A 20,645-nucleotide genomic window follows, 5' to 3' on the forward strand; every position below is an offset into this window, starting at 1 on the left:
CTCGAAGCAGATTGGTCTCTCTAGCTAGTTTGAAATTCGTGGGAAATGGGTTACATCCAAAAAAGATTTAGATTTTAATTAGGCTTACTGCAAAGAAAACAAGTTCAAATTATTTTTTTAACAACAAAATACTAATGTTTTAACATTTTATTTTAGAAACAATTCGAAAAATTTGATGGAATAACCCTGATTTTTAATCATATCTTTCCTGTGTCCTCAGTCTTGTACATTACAGTTGTGTTGGGGTCACCTTATGGCACTCCCGAGGTTTGCTGTTGGATGTCAACAGACACTGAACTGAAAAGTTCACACATGTAGAAATGATGATAAAAGGCAAAACTGGAGTCATCTCTTAATTTTGTCAGTGGCTGTCTTAATATGATTTCCACTAGTACACATGCAGTGAATTAAAATGCATCTTTATTTGTCATACATGTAGTTAACAACAGGCCTAAGGAAACTCCAGGGTTCACGAGAACAAAGGACTCCCCAGAGGTAGTTTATGGTGCCCCCCCTTCACTGTCATGGTGGATAAAAGTTGCTCAATTCTGACTGGGCAGTGATGGGCTAACACAAACACAATCCCAGGACTAGCAGATATGGATGCCAGGACAATGGCCAGACATCAGTCTGTGGGTCACAGAAGGCAACATTTATACCATTTCAGTGAGGAGAGAACATTTTCATTGGTCCACAGGTTTGCTCTATCAAATGGATAACTCACAGACTTCTTCCTCTGGGTCATGCAGGGCAACTTTCGGACCATAACAGTAAGTAGAGAACATTTTCATTGGTCCACTGGATTTGCCAAACTCCATGTGCTTTCATCTTAAGGCCAAAAGCTAGAGGGCAATAAAATGTTTACTGTCTCCAGGTGCAACATGCAAGTCCTCCATGCCTGTGATACTGAGATCAAAGCTGAGTTAAAGTCAGCTCTACGTCAAATTTTTGAGCTGAAAAGGCAACAAGAAATTGATCATAAGTTGAGCAACAGCTGTCTAACTCATACCATAGCTATGGGCAGGGTGGAGAAGAATTAAGTCATAAGGCATTTTCGGAAATGAGTGTAGATCACAATTACAAGGATGCAGATGTAACCTCACTGTTGGCAAATACAAATGATGTTGTTGAGCAGAGGCATGCAGAAATAGGAAAATGGGCTAGCGAATTGGGTTTAGGCAAGTTCACATCCCTTCAGGAACCTGAACCACCAAATAGGCACCCCTGCTGCAGAGGTACAGCTGATAAGGATACCTGCTGGGTGGTCTCTTACAGACACAGTGTAACCGGGATATTGGTGATGTCACAGCCTCTAACCCACATGGAGTAATTACGGACTACACCATATGGAAAAAGGCTAGTCAATTAATTCCTGAGCCTCCTAGAATTCCAATATCTAAAGAGAACCCAACTACATCTACTCAGAGAGTTAGCACGTGACATCCTGAGACGCCTGAAATCAACATTGAGTTGTATATTAAAGATGTAAATTTAGCTTTGACATACCTCCCTGAGGCCACTATGGCAGACAGACTCCTCTTTCTGAGGAAGACAATTGCACAGAAGGTGCATGGTTTCATGGATAGACAACATCCAAACATTGCTAATTATGATTAATTGTGTAGATCCCTTGTATTAGAGTACACTCAGGGGCTGTCCACACGGAGACGCGTATCACTGCATACATATACATTTGTTATCGTATTGGCGTTTCATCCACACGGATCCGGTGTTTTGGGAAACTGAATCCGCTATTTTTTGAAACCGGGTCCTAAAGTGAATAAATCTGAAACCGACACCCTTGCGGTTTCGTCTGTACAGCCAATCCGTATATTTTGTGAAGCGAAAACGTCATCACATCACGTGTCGGAAGCGTCACACGTAACAGCAACAACAATAACGGTGGACTACGTGATTGTGTTCGTGCTACAGAAGCTACTAAAGCCTACTAGCTTTATTACAGCAAAATCTATTGCTTCTATGCAATTGTTGTGAGCAACAAGCGATAATGGACAACACCATACGTTGGTTATGCGCATGCTCAAAGTCTTCTTCTCCGTGTATAGTGTATATCTGTGGCAGTATTACAGCGCCCCATACTGGTCCGGCATATATACTACACCGCTTTCAGTCAGTTTCAGTGGTTTCGTGTTTACGGATTATTTTTTTAGAGCAAGGAAAAAAAATGATCGGATAGGGAATCCACCGGCTTCGTGTGGACATAGCCTCAGTATCACATCCAATCTACCTTTCGCCTCTCAGCCTTCCAAATTAAGCAAGGTCGTCATGAATCTCCTAGAGATTACTATGAATGCTTGCGTAAAATGTATTTTACTGGCCAAAATTCACCAAATGCAGAGGAGGATGTTATGTTTAAGAGTTTGTTTGTGAGTAACCTGTACCCCACCATTAGGAAGCCACTCACACTCCTGGTTGATGTTGACCACATGTCTGCAAGACAACTAAGACAGCTTGCCCCGGAACCTGGGAAAGTGAGAAAGTTTGCAAAGACACAAAAGGCAGTGAACAAGGTCCTTCCTTTTTTTAGAACCTTTTCAACATAGGTTTTCGCACTCAAGGAATTATAATAATTCCTTACAGTTAAGCCCAGTGAGTTGCTGCAGAGCACCAAAAGCCCTAAGCTTTTAGGTGACACACAGCATAACAATCACTGCCACGCCCACACACATTGTGAGCACACAGATGACAGAAAGAGTAGGGTGGTTGTTGTAATGACAACCATAGACATGTTAGGTAGAGGAAAAGAGAGTCCAGAACAATCCAGAAAATGGATTTGGACAGTCAGGTAGAATATGTGCTTGATAAAGTCCTCAAAGGTCTTAGGTTAGCAGGACCTTGCTCAAAGTAGGATTTTATGACAGCATGACCAGGACCCTCCCCTGCACATACACTTAATGTTTGACCAGTGTCTTTCAAAATCAGCAGACTCTGTATCTTTCAGCAGGAAAGTTTTGATATTTTACAATTTCACAATTTATAATTTATTTGTTCCCCATGCCCAACAGTGGCCCATGTTGATAAGGATAGCATCTTGCAATTGAAAGAAATTTGTGGGATGCACATCCAGGGCACGAAGCTCCCATTTCACCACATCCCAAAGATGCTGTAGTTGGTTGAGATCTGGTGATTGTGGGGGCCATTTTAATACAGTGAACTCATTGACAATAGGGCGATCGGTGATTGGCTTTCGCGAGAAGATGAGGCCTATAAATAGGGCAATGACAAGATCAGAAGTGTGAAGTTTTTGCTGTGGGTGAAGTTTGTGCCGGGGGGAGTTATTCCGTGTGGAGCTTGTAGTGGGCGAAGCTGTTTCAGTGTGCACAAGGAGAAGGTTTATGTGGATTACAGACTGGGCAAGGAAACTACGGACATTAAGCTGACTCCATTCAGAAGATAAGTGGAAGATCATATATGTTGCAGCATTGTTATGATTTTATCATGTGTATTGAAGGAACAAGAGATGTTGAACGGATGTAATAAGGAAATCTAAAGGGAAGAAGCGGAGGTGGAGGAATAATACATCTGTTGTGAGATACTGAGAATTGAATATATCAGTGTGACTTACCAGAACCCCTTCTGTGATATACTGCTGCCCTTACCTCTGCCCTGTTACTCACTGAGTTTCGTCTGTGTGTAGTAACAATGGATGCTTATTCACCACCCAGTCTGTTTTAGTCGCTGTGAAGCGTGGGAGTAGTGGAGGAGTTTCAGGATCGTGACATCTACGCCTTCACGTGTCCGCTTGCAAGCAGAACGCCACGTTTAGGATAAATCCACACTCGCCTCCTCGATCTGGTGTGCTTCGAAAAGTCAAAAGTTAAAGGCCCTGAATACTTACCTGCTGACTGAAGTTAAAGGCCCCATATACTTACTTGCTGTCCCAAGTTAAAGGCCCAGTACACTTACCTGCTGTCCAAAGTTAAAGGTTCAATACTGAGAGCTGTGATCGTGATCTGCGCACCTTTCTGGACCCCTGTTGTGCAACAAATAAAGAGTGATCAGTGGATGGACCGTAAGCCTTCGCATAACCTACAGTTAAGATTTGTGGTTTCTGTCTACGTATTTACCCTTGCACTTTCAACTGTCATTTTCCTCTTGTAAGCCCAGGGCCAGAGGTTGTGAGGAAGATACCTGCTGCCGCCTGGTGATGCGAGGAAGGAAACCTAGGATCACTTACCTGTTGTGCACAAGGCCTATCAAGAGGCATTCCCTTCTCTGCCCCCTTGAGTCCGGGAGGGCGAGCCTGGGCATCCGCATTAATTCCCCCAGCTCTCCATCTGATTCTAGCAGCCCTTTTAGAATCTCCCTTTTAAATAAATAAATAAACCTTGTTAAATTTTAGGATAAATCCACACTCGCCTCCTCGATCTGGTGTGCTTCGAAAAGTCAAAGCCTCCTTGCTGCTAAAAGCTGAAGCCCAGTGTATTTACCGTCTGCTGTAAGTTGAGCTTACCAAGTACTCACCTGTAAAGCCTCCTTGTCCGCTAAAGCCGAAGCCCAGTGTATTTACCACCTGCTGTAAGTTAAGCTTACCCAGTATTCACCTGTAAGGCTTCCTTGCCTGCTAAAAGCTAAAGCTCAGTGTATCCACTGCCTGCTGTAAAAGTTAACTGTCTGTCCCAAGTTAAAGGCCCCCTGTACCTACCTGATTGCCCGAAGTCAAAGGCCCTGTATACTTACCTGCTGTCGAAGTTAAAGGCCCCGTATATTTGCCTGCTGTCCGAAGTTAAAGGCCACGTATACTTACTTGCTGTCCCAAGTTAAAGGCCCTGTATACTTACCTGTTGTCAAAAGTTAAAGGCCCTGAATACTTACCTGCTGACTGAAGTTAAAGGCCCCATATACTTACTTGCTGTCCCAAGTTAAAGGCCCAGTACACTTACCTGCTGTCCAAAGTTAAAGGTCCCGTATACTTACTTGCTCTCCCAAGTTAAATGCCCCGTATACTTAACTGCTGTCTGAAGTTAAAGGCCCCGTATACTTACTTGCTGTCCCAAGTTAAAGGCCCCGTATACTTACCTGCTGTCGAAAGTTAAAGGCCCTGTATACTTACCTGCTGACTGAAGTTAAAGGTCCCGTATACTTACTTGCTGTCCCAAGTTAAAGGCCCCATATACTTACCTGCTGTCCGAAGATAAAGGCCCCGTATATCACGAGCTGTGATCGTGATCTGCGCACCTTTCTGGACCCCTGTTGTGCAACGAATAAAGAGTGATCAGTGGATGGACCGTAAGCCTTCGCATAACCTACAGTTAAGAGTTGTGGTTTCTGTCTACGTATTTACCCTTGCACTTTCAACTGTCATTTTCCTCTTGTAAGCCCAGGGCCAGAGGTTGTGAGGAAGATACCTGCTGCCGCCTGGTGATGCGAGGAAGGAAACCTAGGATCACTTACCTGTTGTGCACAAGGCCTATCAAGAGGCATTCCCTTCTCTGCCCCCTTGAGTCCGGGAGGACGAGCCTGGGCATTCGCATTAATTCCCCCAGCTCTCCATCTGATTCCAGCAGCCCTTTTAGAATATCCCTTTTAAATAAATAAATAAACCTTGTTAAATTTTATATCTCCTTGTCTGTGTTGTCATTGGGGTGTTTCGGGACCTCCTTGGTGTGGAAACTGAGGGAGGAGTGAGACTGAGATAGGGGTAGTCCGCTCTGACCTGTGACATTTGATAAGTGGAAAATACATAAATGAAATTCTAAAGACAAAGTTAAACTCATGCAAATGAGTTCTTCACAGTGAAGAGAGGTGGACCACCTTCTGTGGACTTCCTCTGACATCAACAGCCAATCACGGTTCTGCATCAGGAAAGTGCCAAGATGCAAACTCCTTAACTAAAATAAAAGTTCCTTTTTCCAGACATTCCTCGCTCTGAGTCTCCCCCTGAAAAGAGAGACATTAGCAGAGTACCCTCAGCTCTGAGTTTCACCCCGAAAAAGAGACATTAACAGAGTACACCTAAGTTCTGAGTTTCGGCTGCGTGCTAGAGATTGCAACAGGACAAACCCCATTGTTCTGATTCTTCTGCCAGAGAGACTGAAACAGAGCACCGACTTCGTGTCTCCCACTGAGAGAGACAATAACAGATCATCGAAAAACCAACCAAGTTTGTGAATCTCTCTTTGAGATTTTAGAGCACCTCATTTTGAGTTTAACAACAGAGATTGAACCAGATCAACCACAAGTTCTGAGTCTCTGACACGTGCGTCCAGAGACTGAGCGGATCACACCACGTTTCGAGGCTCATGTCCAGAAAGGCAATAACCTATGTCTGCAACAAGGTAAAGCCAGAAGAGCAAACCTACACTCCAAGGGACTTTCATCAGTGTGTTTCAGATTTGTAAAGGAGCTTTTGCACCGACTACAGGATCGCGTCTGTGTGTTCCAGATCACTAGAATTCTCTCTGTGCTTCCCGGAGATCAGCATTTTCACAGAACTTTGTGTTCAACGCTGTTGAACTGAACCTGACTCTTTCTCCATTAAAGCACGGAAAAGCCTGATACGTGGCTGACGGACCACCACCGGACAGCTCATTCTGTCATGAGGGTGGAGGACAGAACCTAAATGCAGACAGCTCTTAACCAAAAAGACTTTTATTATATAACAGAAATACCCCCGAGGGGGTAAACAAGCTAAGAATTTAAATGATTACATAAAACAAGGCAAACCAAGACAGGACCCATGACAGTGTCAAACGTGACACATACAGACACAATTATCCGACACAGGAGATCACACACAGTGGCTTTAAATAGGAAAGACCTAAACTAGGGAACGGGGATACACAGGTGAAGGGTGTAAACTATCATGAATAATTAAGAAGGAAACGAGGGGGCGGGGTCAAGACTAAAGACAGGAGAGCATGAGGTACACAAAACATAAATACAGGCCACGTAACTCTCCACACAAAACAACAGTGAGGGCTGCCATGACCCTGTCACATGAAACACAAAAAGACATGCAGGGCTGACAGGTCATGACAGTACTCCCCTCTTAAGTTCTAACCAGTCTGCCGACCTCTGAAGGAAATGTGAGCGGAGGGTGTCATGGGAGTCAGCTTCCGAGGGGTCCTCCACAGAGCCTGTCTCGCCCTCTGCAGCGCCCACCTTTCCTGCCTCAGCCTCGGTGCCCCGTGCTGTGGCCCAACGGTTGAGAATCACTGATTCCAATACATCAAAATCCAGCAGCAGCTTAACCTCAATGATGAAAGTGTGGCCGGGGCTTCCCTCGAAGTCCTTGTACTTCCCCAGGAGTCCCACCAAGACGCACAAAGTTGCCGCCTCATACGGCGGGTCAGGCACTTTGTGAGGTTTGTATAACAAGATACAACGTTGCTGCAGGCTCAAGCTTTCCATTTGAAGTGGGTTGAGGCTCATGCTCTGAGTTGCTGGGTGATGGCTGGCTTGAATCTGGTTCAGGAGTGGGGTTGGTGACATCCCCAGTGGTGAAGAGTGATCCACTGGATAATAGCACCCACTACACGAATGCGGCAAAGCTCCCTGATCCAGGCGTAAAAGGCGACATACGGCAGGGAGGTCCATAATGAGAGGGAAACAGGAAAACTAAACTGGACTAGGGATGTCCCGATCAGGTTTTTTTGCCCTCGAGTCCGAGTCCGAGTCATTTGATTTTGAGTATCTGCCGATACCGAGTCCCGATCCGATACTTATAGAATACATTAAAAAAAGGATAAAGAAGAGCAAAAAACAGATCCAGGATGTTTCTTATTTTTTATTTAATGCACCTTATTTTAACATTCAACAACTCCGTTATAAAACAAAGCACTTCTGTGAGGTAGCTTGAACAATCAAGTAATAAATAACATAAATTCTTCACTTTTGGACTTTAGTGCAACAGTAAATATAAAAAAAACTCTATATAAAAACAAATAGCACCTCAACTTAAAATACCCGGCAGGCATGTAAACAAAGAAAAAATATAAAAGTGCCACAGTGTTTGCAAAGCCAGTAATGTGCTTTTAGGAACTGCACTCCTAACTCTTACTGTCATCAGTAGTAAGTTTTACAGAAGGAAATGTATGTTTTTTCTAATGAAAACTAACATCTCTACCTTGTCAAGTGTGAGCCTGTTTCTGTTCTCATCAAGGATGTTTGCAACGGCACTAAAAAGTCTCTCACTGTCCACAGAGCTGCAGGGGCCACTGAGATACTGAGCTGCAACAGCAGCCATAGACGGAAACTGATAAGCATGTTCTTTCCAGTACTGAAGTGGGTCGCTTTTCTTAGGGGTGTTTTTTTCTGAGAGGTAGGTCTGCACTTGAGTTTCTGCTGATGTGGTACTCACAGACCGTCCCTGTGACTGCCTCTCTTGTAAGATTTCCTCAAAGGCGATGTCCAGGCTGCTACATGCTTCATGACGTGGTGACTTGCTCACTGGCTCTGCTGCTGCAGCCTCATTTTCCTCTGGCACTGCATTGACAGCCCTCCTCCCCTCTGTCTTTGCCACCTCCTGGATAAGATGTTCCTTTGCATGCAACAGGTTGGCTGACTTTGTGAAAAAGCTAGAAACAGATAAAAGTAACACACAATTAAAAACAATAAGACAAGAAGAGACAACACATAGCATAGCTCTTCAGTTAAGCAACTGCATACACATGTACTCATTAATAAACAATAAAATAAAATAAATCTAACCTTAGAACTAAATTACACAAAACTTAATTAAAAAGGAAGTAAATATAAACATGATGTACAAAAGGTGCATTTTATTTTTACTCTACTTGCCCATTTTTGTATCTGGGATCTAGAAGAGTGGCGATGTAAAAGAGTGGCTCAGTTTCAACATCAGCAAAGCGCTTCTCCACTGCCTCCAGCAGAGTCCTCTTCATTGTTTTTATTCCCTGGTCATTATCATCCTCCTGAGACAGAACACGTCTGAGGACTAATGAGGGAATGAATGACTTAATGAATGCATGGGATTATAGTTTGTTTCAAACAACATGAATAAATAAAAATATATATTACCTGTTATGGCAGGGATTACATCAGCTGCAGTTGCAGTCTCCCTGCTCACATCCCTAGTCAGCTCTTCAAATGGGGATTGCACATCAGCAGTCTTTTTCATCAGCTCCCATTGGTGAGCTGTCAGTGTTGCTGGTAGAGTGCGCTCAGCTGCAAAGACACTAAGAGCACGTTTTTGTTGCAGTAGGCTCTGCAGCATACAGTATAGAGGCTGCTGTTCCATCGTGTCTGCACATAAGAGAACATGATTCACTTTATTTTTGTGCAAATTAAGTGCAGAGCACGCAATGTATTAGTGGCTTACTAAATCAAGTGTATGGGAAATAAAATAATAATACCTTAGACATACATTAAATAATGTTACTAGAGGAATCTCACCTGTACATCTTGCTGTAGGCAATCTGTATTTCTTCTAGTCGAGAGTAGGCCAATGGGGAGTGTTTGAAATGGCCTACAATCTTCCTTGCGTTGGCCAGAGTTTCTGTCATGCTGCGCTGAGACAGCAGACCCTCATGCACACAGAGTTGACAGGAATGGGCGACACAGCCCACACTTGGCACCCCCATATCCCTCATAGCTTTCTTCATATTTGCCGCGTTGTCACGCAAAATTACGTGGACCCGTTGCTTATCAATTCTCCAGTTGTTGAGCATCGTTTCCATCGATTGCTGGATGCGCTCTGCGATGTGCGATCCGCGAAATTCCTGTGCATGTATAGCCTGGGTGCCAGCCGATCTTAGCCCCGCCCACCACGATTTGAAATACGGGGAAGATCGGTCTGGGGATTCACCGTTGAGGAGCTACTATGAGAATATCAAAACAGGCCGACGAATCAAATTGTGAGGGCGGGCTTTATACGATGATTGACAGGTAAACGACAGTAACGGTAATCTATCACGTCATCAAAGAGCGCGTGTGTTGAATCTGTTTAACGAAATGGCTGCCGCTGGAGAATTTAGATGTGTTGATTCTGCAATCGAGTCTGTTCTAAAAGATATCGACAGAGGATTGATTTTAAAAGAGGAACAGATAAACGCGATCAAGGCATTTGTTGATGGAAAAGATGTTTTTGCCGTCCTTCCTACGGGATTCGGCAAAAGTTTAATTTACCAGCTAGCTCCGATGGTCGCTAGGAAGACGGGACATGAAAATCCTATTGTCATTGTTGTTTCTCCTTTGGTCGCACTTATGGAGGACCAAGTTAAAGAGGCAACTGAGATGGGAATCACGGCGATGCAACTCGGCGTTCACAACGAGATGGATGTAATTAGCGGTCGTTGCCAGCTTCTTTTCGGAAGCCCGGAGTCGTGGCTGCTGAATAAGAAGTGGAGGGACATGCTAGGCTCCGAAACTTTTCAAGCCAACGTAATGGGTATAGTCTTGGATGAAGTTCACCTAACGTACAAATGGTAAGAGATAGTCTGACTGTATGTTGTGATATGAATCAAATTGTTGTAAACATAGTAGTTATCGATATACATTTGCTAACTCAGACTTATGCTGCCTTAACATGCTATGGAAAGATGATACTTTACGTTTATGAACTGCTATTTACCAGTGTGTATGTTCATGTTTGTTGTCGTACTTTAAGGAAAAACATTCACGTGAGTAAATTGCTTGACCGCTCATTGGTAGGAGGCTCCTATTGACTGATAGCTCTGCTAGCTGGTAGGTAACACCAAACCATAATGGTATTTTTAACACTGAGTGTTAACGCATTGTATTATTATTGTCAATGACACATCGTATAGCAGGGGTCACCAACGTGGTGCCCGCGGGCACCAGGTAGCCCGCACAGAGTCTGTGAGGTGCCCTCCAAAGCACATTCTATTAATAGTCTCAACTGTATTCTTAATTAATTACATATTTTATTATATTAGCTTGGCTTGGTGTACGTATGTTAAAATTTTAAACAATACTAAAACATATAAACAAGTCAAATAAAATAAAATAAACAAGTAAAACAAAAAAGTTTTAAGTAGATTATATCAAACAGTAGCCCTCCAGATAGTTTTATCCATTGTGGTAGCCCTTGCTCATAAAAAGGTTGGAGACCCCTGTCGTATAGGCTACAAAAACTATCCACTGACATTAGCAAAAAACTTTTAGTAGTGCACAGTGCTTATCATTCACGACTCTTTTCTTGCTCTCTGCCAGGTCAAAGGTTAGAATTAATTTAAGACAGAAATGTTAGCTCTATTAACTGCCTCGTCCTGCCATATATTCCAGGTACACCTGTGCTGGCATTGACTGCATCTGCTGATCGGGAATCCAGAGCCAGGGTTATGAAACAGCTTCAGATGGACAATCCAACCATTTTGGCTTTGAGCCCAAACAGAACAAACATCAGACTCGGTCTGATTAAAGTACCTGCCCATAAACTGGACTGCCTACACTGGATTGTGAGCAATGTTAAAGAAAAAGGTATCTCAATGTTGCCAGTAATTATCTACTGCAAAACTGTGAAGGCTGTTGGCAGAGTGTTCTGCCATTTGAAGGGGGAACTCGGTGAAGATTCCTGGGTTGAGCGAGACCCTGAGAAAAAGACTGAAAACCTGCTTATAGGCATGTTCCACAGCCAGACACTCCCTCAGAATAAGAGCAGAGTGCTGTCATCTCTGAGTGGACAGGGTAGGTGCCGTGTTGTTGTGGCAACAACAGCTCTTGGGATGGGCTTAAATTTTCCCAACGTGTCACACATTGTGATGTATGGGTTACCAGATGATGTAGAAGCCATGGTTCAGCAGGTTGGGAGGGCAGGCAGAGGTGGGTTGCAGGCACATGCAATTGTTTATGCTGTTAAACAGCATACAAAGCTTGACCCAGCAGTTAAGATGGTACTTGAGGCTGGAGTCACTTGTTGTCTTCGGAAAGCTTTGTACTGCCATTTCGAGGAACACACCACATCTGTTGATCCAGGACATCTTTGCTGCACCCACTGCCATTCTGTTTGTTCTTGTGAACCAGAAGGTTGTGGGGAGCCAATTCCCAAATATGAACACTTTCAAGCGGAGGTCTCATCACCTGACAAACACAGAATGGTCACACCCGAGGACAAACTTTTGATCAGGGACCTGTTACAAACTTACAGGAGTAGTTTACTTCAGGACCATACAAACATACAACTTTATACAGTCGACACAGCCTGCACTGGTTTTGTAGAAGAACTCATTGATGCGGTTTTAGAGCAGTGCACACAGATATTTGATCTGGACTTCATTATCCATAATCTCCCTATATTCAAACTGGAACATGCAAAAGAAATACTAAGAATTATGCATGAGGTTTTTGATGACATCGAACAGAGCCAAATTCAGAGTCATAATTTGTTTGATGACAGTGTTGTTCAGGATGACCGTGTTCAGGTTGACATTGACTACACTGGTTACTTTGATGAAGAGGATGAGGATGACGAGATACAATTATCACAAAGTAGCTTGGAATCAGGCTTGTCAATGTTGAAGGTCTCAGACTAGCTTCAAATTCAGACTCAAACCTCTAGCTTGATTGTCCTGTTGTTGTGCAAAAGCCTCTTTTTTTTACCTCTGTTACATTAATACTTTTGAATAAAATTTACATTGTTTATACTTTTCTACTAGTTGGTGATGATTTTGCATTTAAAAAGATAAACAAGAAGAAACATGTCAATAAAGATTTTTATTATCTTCACATTTTTCCAATACATTCAGTAAGTTAATAAAATGTATATTCCCTCTAACTGTTAAATGACAGTGTGGATGTTATTAAAATTAAATTAAATTAAATAGAAATATCAAAAGGTACTTTAATACTTTGAAAAATATGCTAAATATGTTGTTCCAAATTATAAAGCAGGTTGTAGTTCTCATACAATATGGGTATGAAAAAAATCTAAAGAAAAACGGTGTACATTGTTAAAGAAGCAATTTATATATGATGTACTATAACAATTTATATTTTTTGAACCTGAACAAAAATAATTGAATTATTACAAGATTTGTGAGAGATTCAACCTACTCAAATGAGGGAGACAAGCAAATGGGGCAGTACTAGTGGTCCTCCAGGACAGGTTTGAAAACCCCTGATCTAGAACATATGTAGAGTTCCTAAAAGATGGTTTAACACTATAGGATATGAAAGGAATGTTTTATTAAAAAATTTACTTTCTACAGCATAATACACCTAGCCTGACGTTGTCATACTCAATTCTAGTCAGAAGATCTTCCCCGTATTTCAAATCGTGGTGGGCGGGGCTAAGATCGGCTGGCACCCAGGCTATAATACACCATCCTATATACATAGACTTACAAGTTCAATGAATAGGAGAGTATAATGTTATAACTTATTTTTAATGGGTTTCAAGAATGTGGATACCACTAATATATTAAAACACAGTTACTTACATTGTCACTTATTTACAAATGTAATGCCATAACCATTTTACATTGTCACTTATTTACAAATGTAATGCCATAACCATTTTACATTGTCACTTATTTACAAATGTAATGCCATAACCATTTTATATAAACACAATTATTTACATTGTCACTTATTTACAAATGTAATGCCATAACCATTTTACATAAGTGACAATGTAAATAATTGTGTTTATTTACAAATGTAATGTCATAACCATTTTATATAAACACAATTATTTACATAACCATTTTACATTGTCACTTATTTACAAATGTAATGCCATAAAGATTTTACATTTCACATTTACATAACTAGTTAGACAGGAACATTTCTCCAGTCGATTACTTTGGACTTCATCCACTGCCATAATTCCCGGTAATTCAGTTTTGCCAATAAGTTTTTCTTGAAATTCGGGAAAGCATGAAACTGTCTGCCTGGGCAATTTTTGAAAAGTTGAGTCTCCCTGAAAACATTGACAAGGGTTAAAATGTCCTCCTGTTCTCGGGCCACGTGGTGAATGCCAGTCGGTCTTGTCAGCTCCAGCTCTGTGTCTGTTTTGTCCATCAGCTCCTTGAGAATGCCAATGGACTTACTGATTCTGGCTGCTGACATTTCTGACAGGTTTGGTCCCAATCCTCTCATAAAGGATTTCAAAAAATTGTTCAAGTGTTCCAGATGGAGGTCAAGAGGAATATTTTTCCCCTTTCCCCCTCTACCATTCCAAAACCTGTTCCATATCACACTGTGTGCCATGCGTGGGGACAGTGTGACGTTAACCTGCAGTGTTAGTAGGAAGGTACTGTAGGCATAATGGCTATGCCCATACGCTTTATAGAAAAGCAGGGCAACTTTATAAAGTCTCATTAACCTCTCACCATCCCCTTCTCTATCTGCATCCTGCATGTTTAGCAGGAAGAAGCCAAAGCCAAGTCTGGCTTCTGTGTGTTGTTTTTGGTGATCTTGATTTGTTGTACCTGCATGTTCTGGAGAAGAGTCTGATGCAGCTGTCACGGCCGGGGGCGGACCCGACTATGCTAAGGGTCACACCCCTCTCAACTCTTCCACCTCGAGGAGTTTCCCAAGACCACCCCAATGACCAGACAGACGAGTAAACTACAGTTAAAATAGACTTTATTAAATACTTAAAAAGGAGGGGAAAAGGGAAGGGGATAATTTAAAACTAATTGGTCTCTTCTTCGCCTCCAGGGCCACTTAGGATAAGGACTGGGGACAGGGGCTCCTTTGGGGCTCTGGTCCAAAAATCCGTGGCACGCTCCGCTTCTCCTGGAGGCAGAATCAAATACAAATCAGACAGAGGTAAGGTACTTTGTTGTCGATCGCTGTTCGTTCACACAGGACCTTCGGTGGAACAGGTAAGTGATGGTTATAAACACAAGTCAAGTTCACTCCACAGGTTACGTTACTCACAGTACTGGAGATCTTTGTTCACACAGGACTTCACTTGCACAGGGAGGTAATTGCTATAAGCACAGAACAGTTTCACTCCACAGGTTATATCACTCACAGCACTGGGGATCTTCGCTCACACAGAGCTTCACTTGCACAGGTAGGTAATTGCTATAAGCACAGAACAGTTTCACTTCACAGGTTATGTTACTCACAGTACTGGGGATCTTCATGCACACAGAGCTTCACTTGCACAGGTAGGTCATTGCTATAAGCACAGAACAGCTTTACTTCACAGGTTATGTTACTCACAGCACTGGGGATCTTCGTTCATACAGAGCTTCACTTGCACAGGTAGGTCATTGCTATAAGCACAGAACAGGTTTACTTCACAGGTTACGTTACTCACAGCACTGGGGATCTTCGTTCATACAGAGCTTCACTTGCACAGGTAGGTCATTGCTATAAGCACAGAACAGGTTTACTTCACAGTAGGGATGTAACGGTATCAAAATTCGACGGTACGGTAGAACCTCGGTAGACAGGCCACGGTACGGTAATTATTGAAATGTTTAAAGGAGAAAAAATGAAGACTTGGAAAAAGTGCCATAACTGTTTATTAAACAATGACTGGTGATGAACAATTCACCATTTTATCTCTAATCATAACTGTAGAGGTATGAGGTGGGTTACGTGACCTTAAACTCCCTTTAAAAAATAATTGCACCAGCTGGATCTTGACAAAGGTCACATCTATTTTAACATCCTTCACATCACTTTTTTTTATTATTTCTTTATGCTACTACCTATCTACCGCGTAGATTAGGTTTTAATTTTAAAGTGCAAAAAAAAAAAACAGTCAAGTAAGTTTGAAACAGGAACTTCCAGTGTAGAGTTTTCAATTGTCAAAAAAAAAAAAAACAATTAGACCATGTAATAAAATTGTAAACTTTTAACATCTCATAACATAACCAATTCTTGAAAACAAAAACAACAGAAAATAGCAGCCTACTTATTGCAGCTGGATTAATTAAAGGGATAGTTTGTCCAAAAATGAAAATTCTGTTATCATTTACTTACTTTCATGTTGTTACAAACTATGTATCTTCCTTTGTGTTCATCAGAACAAAGAAATCTATGAGGGTTTGTAACAACATGAGAGTGAATAAATGATGACACAATTTTCATTTTTGGGCGAACTATCGCCTTAGCCAATTCACTCTCACCTCATTCACTGACTTACTCACACAGAGACAGGTTTTTTTTTTTTTAGGAAAATGAGCATATCAACATTATCTGGTAGAAGCTGGGATTTACAATGTCCCCAGCTACAGAGAAAACCCTCTCACTTGGGACTGAGGTTGCTGGTACAGAGAGATATGACTTGGCCAAGGTTGACAGCAGTGGGTAACGATGGCTGTTGACTCTCCACCACTCGAGAGGACAAGCAGTGAGTGAGATAGGGGTCTCTTTGCGATAAGAGTCAATATCTGCTTCGATCTCAGATGTGGGCTGTGTTCTGCTGTCCACCTGACTAAAAGAAGCCCCAAGGAGATCTTCAAGAGCAGTCTTTTTGGATGGAGGAGAGACACCTCCCACAGCTGCATGTGTTCTCTGTGGCAGGTCAAGGGCAGGTTTAGGGCTGCCCGGTGCTGCTCCTTCTCCTTCAATAGGGTTATTTAAAAGAAAGCAGAGTTACAAAAATCAGAAATGTTAGACACACACACACACACACACACACACACACACTATTTTAAATATTGGGTACTATCTAATAAAGCAACACACACAAGTATATTCAAACAAATACCTGGTTCTGCATCTGTCTTGTCTTCAACTTCAGCCTGTTGAAAATTTCATTCCTTTCATTGTCATTCAGGTGGGGCAGGGCTCGGAACCGGGGATCCAATGCACTGCTCTCGTACAGAAACTCTGCCTGCTCCCCTTGGTACCGGTCTGCCAAGTCATTCAGTATGGCTCATACAGTCTTCATTTGAGAGATGGTGTTTGAGTCTCCATCGCGCTGTACCATGCTTACTTGTATCATGTGTTTGAGGGGCATGATGAGTGAAACTGTTGGCCGAGATTCATCACACAGCACAGTGGTTGCTTTTTTCAAGGGTGTGAGAAGTTTTACAACGTCCTCAGCATCTGCGATGTCGGCTGCATCTAAAGTGTCTATTTCACGTGCATTGCGCCTGACTTCAACACTTAGAAGGGCTGCAGCGACGGCCTGTTGTTGCTCCAGGTAGCGCTCAATCATGTCCAGTGAGCTGTTCCACCGTGTTAGTACATCCATTATAAGTTTATGTACTGGCAGGTTGAACATGCGCTGCTTGGAGGTCAGCACATCGGTAGCAGTTGAACTGCGGTGAAAAAACGCTGCTATACGCCTCACTCTACCAAGCAGACGACTAACACGGTTTACCTTCAAACCTGCCTTAGGGTGTGAGCAAAACACTTTATGTGTGGGGACAGACCGGCCTCTTTCACCGCTACACCCATGTTTCTTGCGTTGTCCATAACAATTGCAATGCCCTGGTGATTGTTGTTATTCATCATGTCAAGCTCCCACTCAGAAACAGCAGATTTTATCACCTCGCCTATGTTGTGTCCAGTGTGTGACTCAAAGAGAGCCCGTGTCTGTAGGACGAAACTTTTTATCTCCCATTCACTTGTCATAGCATGTGCTGTGATGGTAACATAGCTCTGAGTGGCTCGTGAAGTCCATCCATCTGTAGTGAGAGAGATCGACTCCGCTTGTTTGAGGCTCTGTGCAACTTTAGCCATCGTCTCTTTGTAAATAGCTGGTACACATGTTTGACTAAAGTATGGATGTGATGGTATTTTATACTTTGGCTCCAGCGTGTTTACTAACCTCCTAAAACCTTCGTTGTCTACCACTGAAAATGGCTGTAGGTCTTTGGCAATAAATTCACCAATGCGTCTTGTGATGTCTTGAGCTCTCGTACTGTTGTGGGAGAGTGAGGCTGTAAACGCTTCCTTTATAGTCTTTTGTCCCGTCTGGATTTTGTTCCTGGTATCTTCACGTAACTTTTCTGGGTGATGATTTAACAAGTGGCTCTTCATATTAGTCGTATTCCCCCACTTGTATTTCACCGCAGTCTGGCAGTGTCTGCATGTCGTGTTTTCTCTGTCTGTCACCTTTTCTCCTTTCTCATTTCTTGTCACGAGGAAACCGAAATGTTTCCACACGTTCGATTTAAAATTCGTTTTAGGTTCCGCAATTTCTACACCTACGCCAATAGTCGCATCCTCCATTTTCGCTCCACTGGATCTGTAGAGGCAGCAGAGCGCAAAGGATGATGGGCACGCGTAGGTTTGATGGATTGGGAATTGTAGTTCCCGCTGCGCTCTGTTCGCTACCTTCGGCTGAAAAAAAACTACACTTTTTGCACGGAAGACCTGTCGTTTAACCGAGTCATGTGACCACGGTGACACCGAAAAAATTTGCTACCGCAATACCACGAAATTTCTAATACCGTTACATCCCTACTTCACAGGTTACGTCACTCACAGTACTGGAGGATCTTCACTCACACAGAGCTTCCTTGCACAGGTAGGTCATTGCTATAAGCACAGAACAGCTTTACTTCACAGGTTAGGTTACTCACAGCACTGGGGATATTCGTTCATACCGAGCTTCACTTGCACAGGTAGGTCATTGCTATAAGCACAGAACAGCTTTACTTCACAGGTTACGTTACTCACAGCACTGGGGATCTTCACTCACACAGAGCTTCCTTGCACAGGTAGGTAATTGCTATAAGCACAGAACAGCTTTACTTCACGGGTTATGTTACTCACAGCACTGGGGATCTTCATGCACACAGAGCTTCACTTGTACAGGTAGGTAATTGCTATAAGCACAGAACAGCTTCACTCCACAGGTTATATCACTCACAGCACTGGGGGTCTTCGCTCACACAGAGCTTCACTTGTACAGGTAGAAATTGCTATAAGCACAGAACAGTTTTACTTCACAGGTTATGTTACTCACAGCACTGGGGATCTTCATGCACACAGAGCTTCACTTGCAAACAGTGGATTTTCTCTACAGTGTTGGTGCACCGTATTCCTTCGCCCATCCACTCAGGCTGTCCGGGCGTCGTAGGGACTGGTGGGTCCGATGGCGCGGAGCCGAACGCCTCCCAAACTCCCCCTCCTTCTTCCACGACCGGGGTCCGAGTTGGGGCGAACTTTCGTCGGGGCTCCGCTCACCACGGGCTTCTGTTGGAGAGGTCAGTACACACACAGCTACAACCCACAGTCCGCACGGTACACTCTTGGTAATACTCACTGGGTTTCACCACTGTCTGCTCTATGGACGAACGAAGCTCTCGTTGACACACCCCGGGCTCAGGGCTCAATTTTCTCGCTCTCCTTAGGACCCAGGCCACAACGGATGTCGTCGTCTCGCGACTCGTCTGAGGCTAGGCAGTTTGAACGCTACAAGCACAGCATACACACAGCAAGTAAAGCGTAAACACCATCAATCAGTGAAACTCACCCACAGCACTCTTATACAACTTCACGTGGTTTTTAGGTCGCCCTTGCCACCCGGCTACGACGACCTCGAGAGGATAGTTGGGCGATCGCTGGACCACCGATGAGAGTGAGATGTGTGTTATTCACAGGCCCGGCGTGTTGATTATCACTCCTCTGGCTCACCTGCGCTTCCTTGTTCCCACAGGGCCACTGTTTTACTGGTGAACGATGCTTCCTACCAAGTGCTTCATCCGTGCTTCCGGTCAAACCACGGCTCGCCCACGCTTCCCTCTCCAGTGGGGCCAGGGACCTCAAAAACACAAAGGAACACACCAAACAACTCTTCGTACAAATATTGCACAGATAAGTACCACAGCTGTTACTCACACTTAGTTGTCAACAGCAGCTATTAACTGCACTCTTGATGGCTCTGTGTCCGCTCTTTCTCAAATGAAACTCCACAATATTCCTTCGTCAGCTAACTGCCCCTTTCTCTCTTCCCCAGGAGAGCGATCCAGCCAGCGTGGTCCGTCTGCAAAGCAGCAACACAGCGTATACAAAGCACCCCGTTTGGTGTCTTCAAAGGTCTTTTTAAGCACTGACTCTTCTCCTCGTCAGCCTATCAGCAACCGCTGTGTCAATTATTCCCACCTGAACGTAATCAGGCTTGATTTTGGTTTCGGGGAAACCCCTGAAATTCCGGTGTTCTAAGTGAAGCGTCTGGGCGGAACCATCGACGGGCGGAACCCGTCTTCCACACTTTTGGTTCCGCCCTCACAAAACGTCACCTGTGACACAGCAACAAGACCGTGTTTCTTTATCTCATGTGTTTCCCTTGCCTTCGCGTATATATACACATTGCCACACCCATCCGCACGACACGGAAACTGCTGTCTCTGCCTTTGCTGTGTCACAGCCTACCTTTGACTTGCAGCTTCTGTGACACCTGTCATCATGACAAAGGTGTCCACAACCTGTCCAACCTTCTCATGCAGCCAGCTCCTCTTCAGTTGTGGCAATCCGTCGTTGACATCCACTGGGACAAACCCATCTGGAATTTCTGTTAGCACACAGAATAAAATGTTTTACTTATAACCAACAGTAGTGTAAATGCAGAGAATAAAGTCATGTTTATAATATTGGGTAATAACTTTTATCAAAGTGAATTACAATTTTGACAATTAACTATAACAGTAGTAACTATAAACAGTAGTATGTGATAAATGCTATTTCTTAACTATGAATGTGATGCCAAGTGCCAATTTACCTGTGACATCCTGCAACCCAAAGTGCTCCATTGCAGCAGCTAGGAAGAGTGCAGTTGTGTC

This window comes from Misgurnus anguillicaudatus, chromosome 9 (genome assembly GCF_027580225.2).
Source record: "Misgurnus anguillicaudatus chromosome 9, ASM2758022v2, whole genome shotgun sequence".
Lineage (NCBI taxonomy): Eukaryota > Metazoa > Chordata > Actinopteri > Cypriniformes > Cobitidae > Misgurnus > Misgurnus anguillicaudatus.